Source organism: Periplaneta americana, chromosome 16, assembly GCF_040183065.1.
Source record: "Periplaneta americana isolate PAMFEO1 chromosome 16, P.americana_PAMFEO1_priV1, whole genome shotgun sequence".
In the NCBI taxonomy this organism is placed as follows: Eukaryota; Metazoa; Arthropoda; class Insecta; order Blattodea; family Blattidae; genus Periplaneta; species Periplaneta americana.
Window position 1 is genome coordinate 33,291,073 of NC_091132.1, and position 12,010 is coordinate 33,303,082.

Sequence of the window (12,010 nt, forward strand, 5' to 3'; positions counted from 1 at the left end):
AGAATTTACACGTACTGTCAATGTTAAGCTTCGTTTCTTATGCGTAAGAGATTCTTTGTTGAATATGACCTCATTTCGCTTTATGGATACGCGTGTAGTCCACTAGCAGAGGGGAACAAAAGGAAACGAAAGTGAAACTCACCGCCTTCCTGATCTTGACATTTACGTTACGGTAGCTGGTTATTATTAGAGGCAGTGTCAGACTGTAAAACAACACAATTAACTCATATCTTGCTATATATAGCAGTTCCAATGTGAATTACATTCAGTTTTATTTACGTGAGAGTTTGATTCTTCATGAGAAATACCAATAACAGTAAAACCAATGATAGGCTCTAACACGTTGGTGCACAACTTCGAAGTGTTTTTGCATTTCATGACAATGGGGCCTTCATATGAAATTTATTTGTCCCCTGCAATGGCTGAGTATCACGCAGGCGGTCAGACCCGGGATTTTTCATTGAAAAGCCCGTAGTGACACTTGTGGCGGACAAGGTCGCAGTTGGGGTTTTCTCGGGATTCTCCCGTTTCTCCATATTAGGCATCTACGTCATTCGGTCAAATGGAAAACAAGTTATATCCCCAGAAATGTTTTCTCCGAAATTATCAAAATGTACCACACAGTATATTTACAGTGTATTTTATAATTCTTTATGCAAGACCATGCCGAAATGTAGTAATTATACACCTGGTAGCAGTCCTTTAATGCATGTCATTAAAGTACACCTACTCATTAAAGTACAGGTGTTCAGCCAATGACAACTCAGCTTACAGGTGTTCAGCGAATGACAAGTCAGCTTTGTACCGTTATAAAACCGCAAGTATCGATTATTCTCGGATATGCAATCGAAAGAGAATTAGCGAAAAGTCACGGAGGCTGGAAATCCAATACTGTCGCAGAAGGTTATGTTCTGTTACTATAATAATTAGCGTTAATTGTAAATAATATTCAAATAAATTCAATTTGTCATCTCATCTTTCAATGTCGAATTCAATAATCAAGGTTATATCAAGTTTAACGGGATTACATCAAGGTCAATGACATTATTGTTCCTCAGAAAAAATCAATACTTTCGCGTCTGCGCACATCTCACAATTCACGACCTAGAACAAGGTCACTTCCGAGCTTGTCAGATACAAATAAAATGTATACATCTGAATAATTTCAAGTTAGAAATATGGTCGAGCACAAAACGTCGTATGAAACTTGCCTATAATAGTAATTAAGACGAACGTATGAATATTATGAAACGAGCGCAAGCGAGTTTCATAAACATCCATACTTGCGTCTTAATTACTATCATTAGGTTCGTTGCATAATGTACTATTTTCATCATCCAATTCCTTCTATAGTAACAAGATTTTAGAGCAAATGTTGGCCTTCATCAAATTATTTAAATTTAAAAAGTGGATATGACTTGATTTGCATAGATCTGCGTGTATAACTTGTTTTGCACTTAATCGTGATGTGAGTAGATATAATTTTGAACTTAATTTAAATTTAAATTGTTAACTGCCTCCCATTGCAGGTAGCCCAGAAGGACTCAGTATACTCTCCTACATGAATTTTACAATATTAAATGTTTACATAAATTTGTTGACAGAAAATTAAATAAACATATATGAATTATGAAGTAAAGAAAAAGAAATTAAACAGAGTGAATATAATGACTCAGAATTTGACAAGAGCGTTTCAAAACTGAAGTTATGATGTCAATAGTAAGTGTCTGTGGTAGTTGAAAAGTCTTCCTGAAGCTTTCAAAGAACTTGGGAATCACACCACGAGCTCCAATAAGAAGACCAATCACCTCAATGTTTTCAAGCTGGTATTTTGCTTTGAAGTAATCAACTGTTGGCAGATAAATGTTGATCTTTTCTTGATTGGCATCCTCCGGCTGGCTACTCCCCGTTATAAGCACAAATTATATACATTATTATTTGCATAATATTTTACAAAATTATTGAAAAATATAACACTTTTTTTAAGATTGCTTGTTGAAATTTTTACATGAATAAAGACCTAAATTTTATGATTACCAATGAAAATTATACACATAGTTGTTATCATTGCAAATTATACAAATTATTTTCATAAAATACAAAATCTCTGAAAAACATGACAATTTTAAGACTGCCTGCTGAAATATTCACAAGAATACAGACCTAATTTTGGACACATTTTTAATATGAGTAACGAACAAAGTCCTTTCCAGACTTTAACCGATATTTTTTCTTCTGGGGAATTTCTACACATGCTCTACAGAAAGTTCAAAATGAACACAATTACAGTTCTCATTGGGTTCGTCATGCTCTTCCCTAGCTGCTGGCGTTGATTGTAATTTGGAGTAAATGAACACAGAGCCAACATGATCACTGAAAATAGTGTGGTACTATTTAAAGAAGCAAATGGATCATTATACCTGACTTTCTTTCTTTTTTGACTGTATGTTTCATTACGATTCCTCTTTGGAACCCACGTTTCCTTCTCCAACTGTCACCATCAGTGTTGCCAACAGTTGTTCGTATAATCCCGCTAGATGGCTCTCGAAAACCCGCGATTTTCTAACAAATATCTCTAGATTTTAATGTATACGTATTATTTAATAATAATAATAATAATAATAATAATAATAATAATAATAATAATAATGGTCGAGATAGAGCATCCACCCGCCAATGTAACGAATATTGCTCACTATTATCATTGCCAATGTGGCGCTATAAAGCAATTTTGAACACTTTTATCACAGACACAACATATTTAAATTGTTATTGCACGATATATGTTACCGTTAAAACCCAAAATTCGACAAAACTAGTTTCAACTAGTAAAAACTAGTTTCAAAATACAGATAGATAGAAAGCGAATTTTCGTAAGATCTGGAATCAATGACAGGTCAGGTTTGGTTTGTTTAGGTTCTTTTTAGGCTTTTACCAAACAAAAACCTAAACAAACCAAACCTAACCTGACACTGATTCTAAATCATACGAAAACTCACTTTCTATCTTTATTTGCTTAAACTAGTTTTTACTAGTTGAAACTGGTTTTGACAGATTTCGGGTTTTAACGGTAACATATATAATATGGAATTATCACTACATTAACACATCCATTATTTCACAAAACACACCCTGAACGAATTAAATGTAATTATGAAAGCCGCTTATAATGCTAATATGAATTTCATTTCAGAAACTTTAAAGATTAAAAATCGCTAGTATTCCCGCTAAGCGGGATAATATAATTTTACCCGGGAGACGGTTATCCAAAAAAGCTAGATTTAGCAGGAAAACCGCTGAATTGGCAACACTGGTCACCATATCTTCCATATTTTCCACTCTCTTGCCACTCACATAAATACAACAAATTCAGTTTGCTCTCACCACATTGACTGTTACAACTGTAGACAACAATTTAAATTATTTAAAGTAGCAAAATTTAAAAAAAAAAAAACCTGTTGCACATTACGTTAATAAAACGAAAGAATGGATATAACTTAAACTGAAGCAAACAGCTTTTTGGATGTAACGTATTTTAAGTCAATTTCATTTATTTTCCTTTTATATCTATTTATAATTATTTATTTCCAAAATTTTCCTGTTTGTGATCATTTACTCTTTACTAATTAATAAGACAATTTTTGTTGAAGTGATAATCATTAGAGACAAAGCAATTAAATTGTTGTATCTGCCCGCTATTGTCTGTCAACATCCCAAGTAACGTGTCCTTGGAGACTAGTTCTATCTCCGTCTGGTCCTTCAACATGCAAACGGTTTGCGGTCAATATCACGAGGTAATTAACCCTACAATGGATTTAGTAATTGCAACTTACTAATTTAATCGGAAAATATATCGTAGCGATTTGTCGCTCAGTAGAAATCGATAATAATAATAATAATAATAATAATAATAATAATAATAATAATAACAACAGTGATTATGCGACTTCGTATTACGAGTATCTTATGTAGGTTTTCATTTATTTTCTTTTTAATATGTATTTATAATTGTTTAGTTTCAAAATTTTCCTGTTTGTGATCATTTACCCTTTACTAATATTCACATTTTGCAGGAGTAAATTGAGACGCCAAGCTGTCAAAATAAAGTACCGTACTTAGTTCTTAGTTTTTTTGGCAAACATAATTTTTCCCCTCTTAAAAAACTGTAATTTATAGAGATCCTATGTTATGCTAAATAAAAATGTTAACTTAGTTATAAAAATTCGATTAACTCGGTGTTATTTCGCATAAAAACATAAATTAGGTGCTATTTCACATTTAAAAATGTAACTTTTTTACACTCATTGTACAGAATACATTACTCTAAAGCACTACAAAGACTGGAGGTCTGTAGATAGATAGTTGATTGCCGTCCCAACCAGGGTTTAATAATCGGCCTCCTAATCAATTCTAAATGAATATTTATATTTAATTCAATTTTTTCTTTAATAGAAACCCTAGTTAGGTAGGCTATCATTGAGAAATTTATTGGAAATGCAACAAACGATTTAGGCTACAAGACAAATTATATTTTATAAAGAATATAAGTGATGATTAATTATGCAAATCGATGACTTCAGTGCAGTGAAGGATATCATGTCCAGGGTGCTGTCAGGAACTTTTAATTTTCGGAAGACTTCTAAGGACTCCCGTGGGATTGTGCTTCTAGCCCCAATCATAATTCCTATAACGTCCCATGTCTTGATGTTATATTTGGTCCCCAAATCGCTACAGCATGGCAGATAAATTGCCCGTTTTTCTTTGCAGACATCTCTAGGTTGTTCCTCGCTGTTCTCAAAACGGACTGTGGGATCGAGAATGAGTCCACAATTTTTTTTTTCGGTCTATAATAATCTTCGGGTTCTTTGTTCATTTTAACAATACATTGCAATTTTCTATTGGCAATTAAATGTTGTGCAGAGAAATTTGATATTTACTGTATATAAAAAATTAGAAATATCCTCAATATTCTGCCTATTAGTGTATATGATTGTTCAGGATATTTCGGAATTTTGTACATAAACATAAATTTTTGGTCACTTTCAATTACAATTTCGTGAAAAAGAAATCAATATTATTCTTGAAAAATACTAATTATGAACAAATTCGTGGTAAAAGCAAAAATGTCGCGTAGCCTATATGGAAAAACTTGGCGTTATTCGCGCGAATTTAAACTTATGATATTTTTTTTTTTATCTGGAAGTGATTGATATATATTTCCTCTATTTTTCAGCTGAAAATTATATTTTGCGAATTTGTGGTTTACGAAAACTGGGTAGCCTATGTCTAGTAATTTGGAAATAAGCTCAGCTCCTCTCCAAACAGTAAAATACTTCCATTATGCTATCCCATATTAGACTCCTGAATTTTCTTAGTGGTAATGTTGTTACTAAAGTCTAACTTTTAACGTGTCCGCGAAAATACAGTATAAATAGTACATGGTCGTGAGACCTTGCTACTTTAGTGCAGCTAGCTTCATTCACACGACGAAGGGTGAGAATCCGAGTGACCTTGACACGGATACATCAGTATTATGGCTGGACCTCAATATTTGGACGTCACATGGTTCTATCGCGTGAAACCCTGTCGAAATAGAATTCATTTCCATAATTATTGCATTATAACAAGCATGTTCAGAGTAGGCATTTCTAGCCTTTAAACGAGGTGGAACAGTGACGTAGAATCTCAGAATGGCATGCAGGCACACGCTTAAAAGATAATCTACGTCATTGTTGTACCTCGTTTAAAGGCTAGAAGTGCCCGCGCTGAACATGTCTGGCTTATAATCATATGAATAGCTATTTGAGAAATGTTATGGACTTTTAGCGAATATCGGAGAATTTTCGAGAAAATATGATCACGAAACTCATCCACTGTTTGTCATTAAGAAATAGATCAGTCCAGTGTTACATCTGGTCAGTTCTGTTCTATGAAATAGGAATGTGGACTTTGTAAAAGCATTTTAGATGTGAATATATAGAAGAATCTTAAGAATCCAATGGCGAACCCACTATGAAGAGTGATTCAGGAGGAATACTAAATGTTAGTATGGACTATTGTGAGTAAAAACCTTCACATAAACATGTGTCCAACAACACCCGTAAGTATTTTCAATTTTGACCTCATGATTTCGCTATAGAAGTAACTGTAAATATCTTATTACAATCATCCGGAATTTGTTTCAGCTTTTTCACCTTCATTCATGATTACACTCTTCAGAATTTCAGAATACACACCATTTTCGATACAACATTACCAATCATGAACTCACCCTACCAAGAAAGTAACAGGAAAATGGAAGACAGCGCGGGACCACACTAGAATTCAGAAGAAGATGCAAACCACATCGGAACTGGTCAGTTAAAGCAAAACACAGTGAAGTTGTTATTAATTTAAATAAGTTAATAGTTCTTCAGTGTCTTTCACACTTGTCAGCAAACAAGGAGCTGATATTACCTACTTCACTGAAGTCCGGCTAAGTGCCTATTCTAATTCCATGCTTTTGTGAAGACATCCTGAGTAACAGAATAACTTCGAAGTCAAAACCTAATTCTTCAGGTTTGTGATTTTTTTATTTGAATCTTCATACTTAAAACCAAAATAATTACGCCTACTTTCTTTCTTTGTCGGTATAATCTCTCCCTTTTACTTCTTGAGCCATATTCTCAATAGCACTTTAAACTATCATTTAACTTAACGGCACTTTATTTAAACCACACCACTTTACTTCAATAATTTACAGTTTACTTCAGTTCAATTTATAGTTTACTTTACTTCAATAATTTATAGTTTACTTCAGTTCAATTTATAGTTTACTTTACTTCAATAATTTATAGTTTACTTCATTTCAATTTATAGTTTACTTTACTTCAATAATTTACAATTTACTTCAGTTCAATTTATAGTTTACTTTACTTCAATAATTTACAGTTTACTTCAGTTCAATTTATAGTTTACTTTACTTCAATAATTTATAGTTTACTTCAGTTCAATTTATAGTTTACTTCACTTCAATAATTTATAGTTTACTTTACTTCAATAATTTATAGTTTACTTCAGTTTAGTTTACAGTTTACTTTACTTCAATAATTTATAGTTTACTTAAGTTCAATTTATAGTTTACTTTACTTCAATAATTTATAGTTTACTTCAGTTCAATTTATAGTTTACTTCACTTCAATAATTTATAGTTTACTTTACTTCAATAATTTATAGTTTACTTCAGTTTAGTTTACAGTTTACTTTACTTCAATAATTTATAGTTTACTTCAGTTCAATTTATAGTTTACTTTACTTCAATAATTTATAGTTTACTTCAGTTCAATTTATAGTTTACTTCACTTCAATAATTTATAGTTTACTTTACTTCAATAATTTATAGTTTACTTCAGTTTAGTTTACAGTTTACTTTACTTCAATAATTTATAGTTGACTTTAGTTCAATTTATATATAGCCTACTTTACTTTAGTTCAATTTATAGTTTTTTTTAGTTGGTTATTTAATGAATCTGTATCAACTACGAGGTTATTTGGCGTCGATGAGATTGTGATAGCGAAATGTTATTTGGCGAGATGAGGCCGAGGATTCGCCATAGATTACTTGATATTCACCTTACGTTTGGGGAAAACCTCGGAAAAAACCCCAACCAGATAATCAGCCCAAACGGGGATCGAACACGCGTCCGAGCGCAACTTCAGACCGACAGACAAGCGCCTTAACCGACTATGCTTTTTATAGTTTATAATTTAGTTCAGTTTATAGGTCACTATACTTTAATTTAGGCTATGAGTATTTTTTTAGGATATAGTTACTTTAATTTACAGCTTAGTTTAGTTGATTTCAGTTTAAATAAGAAAAGCAACGCTACATTTAGTTTGAAACTACCATACTTTTTCTCAGTCTTCCTGTATTGTAGATAAACCTCTGACTTACAACTTGAGGACCAATACGAATACTGTACGTATCTCAAACATGGTATTTGTGATAATTCATACAAGTACTTGTTGGCTATGTCTTAATAAAATATAAATTCAGTATAAACTTTTGAAGAACATAGTTTACGTAGTTAAAAGAGAATAAAGTTCAAATAATCACTTAATTAGTCCATACCTTTATGAACTAGAGAGCAATGAACCTCTAGTAACGAGACTCCTTGTACATAGTATGACAAGGCCATCTGTTCGACGATACGGGACAGCAGGAGGCAAGATACGTAACACAATTCCGGTAAGAGTAAATTAAACTCATTATCTGCTTCGTAACGTTGTATCAAGAAGCGCTGCCAAGTAACCCAGACATAGAAACTTATTTAGTGATAAATCTCCAGTAAACGATTCTAGAGATAATGTATTTTAAACTTTAAGTTGAAAACCCGAAAGCAAATTTAATAGTTAGAAATTGCATGAACGTCCTTGTGCCAGTCAATAAAGAGGAGGATGTGTTTTCTCTGGCCCTTGCGTAGCGTGCTGTTTTGATCGTCCTTGATTACATCAAGATTAAAAGCATGAAACGTAGCCCGGTGTGGTGAAATCTGGAATTTGTTCACGTGGTGTTGCAGCTGTATATAAACAAACACAGCAAGGCCACAACTCGGTTGTGATCCCCCACAGAGTGATCTCAGATGACAATTATGTGTTACGCTACCTGAAAAAATGAGTCGTTTCACACTTTATTCAGATAGTTTTTCTTATGACTATTTCGTTTATATGACGTCATTACATTTTCGACCAATGAAGTGTAATGAAATTTTGAATTGCAACCAATCACAATCAGACTTTGCGATAAATTTTGCAGCTAGATTTATCGCTATCAATTTATCGCATGGTCGTTCTTTTGTTTAGTCATTGTCGCCAACTGTTCCCCTGTAAATCGATGATCATGAATACATTAAGATGAAAATACACGGTTAAACTTTTCTTTCAACTTTAAAGCAATGAATGCAAGATTAATATTTAATATTAATTGATATATTTACGCAGTGAAGGCGACGTTCAAAACGGCGCACCATATAGACACAAAATCTTCATGCGTCTTAATTTAACGTGCGTTTTAAACTTGATTCTTTCAATATTCTTCCCAGATTGCATGCATACGCGATTGGAATATTGAACTGTGTAGATGCAGCTTTAGTTCGGTTACACAATACAGCGAGAATGCGTTTGTCGAGCTATAAAAAATGCTTTCCTGTAGCACGTAGTAACGGTCGAAATAAGGCACAGCTGACACTGGTCCTGCGCACACAAGTAACCTAACCTATAAAATAGCCTATAAAATACATCTTCATCTTCTAATTCCATGTCCATTGTAGGCTATCTGAAAAAAATTACATTCCTTCATTCAGATTAGATAACTGCGTTTTCAACAATTCTTCATTTAATTAATGTATTAATCAGGTTACTGTAATTATATTATAAAATTTTAAATTTAAACCATGATTTCAGCAGATAATGAAAATGTATTTATGTTATAATAATAAGAGAAAAGTGCAGTATATGTAATTAACATTGTTAAACCTGTATTTCGTTTTTCGCAATTGGCATTACTGAATAATAACATCGAATTTCTTTATTGCTGTAATCGATATTCATCTATTTCAACTTCACAATGTCTGAATAGGTTAAGTATTCGTAAATATACAATTATTAACATTTTGTGATCAAATTTTAGGGATATATTATTTACATTTTTATTTTATTCACGGAATAGTCCTAATAAATGTCACTCGAGGTCTGAGATTTCCAAGATAAATCCACTCGCTTCGCTCGTGGATTTATCGGCGGATCTCAGACCTCTCGTGACATTACTACAGATAATTTAATTGTCAATTACTGTGTTTATTTAAGGGGATAGGATGGTATAATTCGAAATTATTTCCCTAATTTATACACATTTTTAAATTTTTATATATAGAAAATATATTTGTTGCAACGACTTAAATTCGAAAAAAAAGGAGGGGGGGCTCAAATTAAAAAAAAATACTAGAATATAGTAATTCACTAAAATGGATAACTCATCCAACTTTAAAGATAAATTCAAAATCTCTTTAACATTTCACTCCTAAAAGTACTTTCTTTAAAATGCCTGAAGTATAATTTTGATATTGGTTTTCAAAATGTGAAGATAAACGATTATATCATAAGAATAAATTTTATAGGCACTTTTATAGAAATATTGAGTTCGATTTTTTTTAATGCAACAAAAGAACAAATTTATATTCCGGAGAAAAAATTTTCCAAATTGTCCTATAAAATATAGCATTAATAGTTCCGAAGGTAAACGGAGTCAACCGTAAATAATGTCATTGATTTCAGGAGGTTACTCTTTGAGATATTTCAGACAAAAAAGTTTAATACTGTTATACTAGTTTTTTTTACTTTTTTTTTTAGAAAAAAATATTTCATAGCGTATTTTGGGAAAGCTACTGAATTAATTCCGAATGTGCCTCAGTCAATTTAAGAGAGCAGTGTATTATGGTAATGAATGATTGAAAGATGTTAAATGTGCAGAAATTTGATCTGAACAAAAGTAACTTTTTGTTCTGAAACGGAATTTAAAAAAACGTTACATTTGTTCAGATTAAAATTCTGCACATTTAAACGACAAAACTGAAATTCTTTCAATCATTTATTATCATAATATACTGCTCTCTCAAATAGAGTGAGCATATTGGGAATTCAATGTCCCGTCCGCATACGAGTAGCCTGATAAGCACCAGGGGTCCGGAGCTCCAAGCCCTTCCTATATCAGCATCGGAAACCCCAAGACTAATCTATTTTTACTATTGCAGATTGTAGATGAAATAAGGGGTAAGTGAAGAGTGTTGGTAGAATGATAGAGAGAAACGGGAGTACCCCGAGAAACCCCAATGCAATGTCTGCTTTGTCCGTAAAAAAATTCCATCATGATCTCGTCAGGGATCGAACCCGAGCCGTCTGGACGTAAGACCAGCGTTCTAGCAGTGTAGCCTCAGACATGGCGATAGTGAACGTTAGATGTAGAGAGGTCATTGAACTCTTTTCTACGATCTTTCCGTACGCTTGACAGAATTTTAGTTTCGTCCTGTAAATAATTATACAGGGACATCATTTTATTTTTACTTCAATTTTTATTGTACCTGAGTTTTTGCATGTATTTCACTCCCACCCCTTCTACTAGTAAACTTCCAACCGTTCATGACACAGAGCCGAGGGCGCGTAAGCAGTACTGAGTTACTGAGTATAGTACGTCCCATAAATATGTTCGCGTTTTCCAGTGACGAAAGAGTTTCAATATTGAATCATATTTTCGCACAGATACTGTCGTCCGTTTGCCTACGTCGCATCCCGGTTTCCCCCACGTGTTTTTGTTCGCCCCTCTGTAAAGTCTAGTAGCTGGGCTATCTTAGCTCTTTTCTGAAAACATTAATTTCTGTTATGAATTGGACGTCTACGTAATATTATGCAACTATTTAAAATAACTTAAATAAAAGGGCCTCGTTAAGTAATTAACTGTCACGTGATCCCCCCCCTTTCTATAACCCTGCGACAAAACCACTTGAACGGACAGTAGATAGCATTTCTGAGTAATTTTATCTTTTAGGATCGGGCAGAAGAGAAGATTGAATTTATAGTACGTAAGGTACTCTTTTATAGAGTAGGTGCAGAATTATTTCAACATGAGTTACGAGTACGAAGGACGAAACTGGTAATCGGAATTAGGTACAATAGTCTATTGTGCGATAATACGCACAAAAGAACTGAAGCCTGTATTGAAATGAACAGCCACCATTTTCAAAAATTGTGTTTAAATATCCATATTATGATTATTTTTCAATTTAACTTCATTCTCTATATTGTATGCTAATGTGCTGTAAGAGTATAATATACACTGCATAATTAATACGTTCGAATGGATAGCTCAATTCGTGAGTAAAAGCACTAAGTGTTAATACAGTACTGTATTTTGATTAAACAAAAACCTAATGAAAATTATCAAACTCAAAATTCCGATATTTCCTAGTTTACATAAATG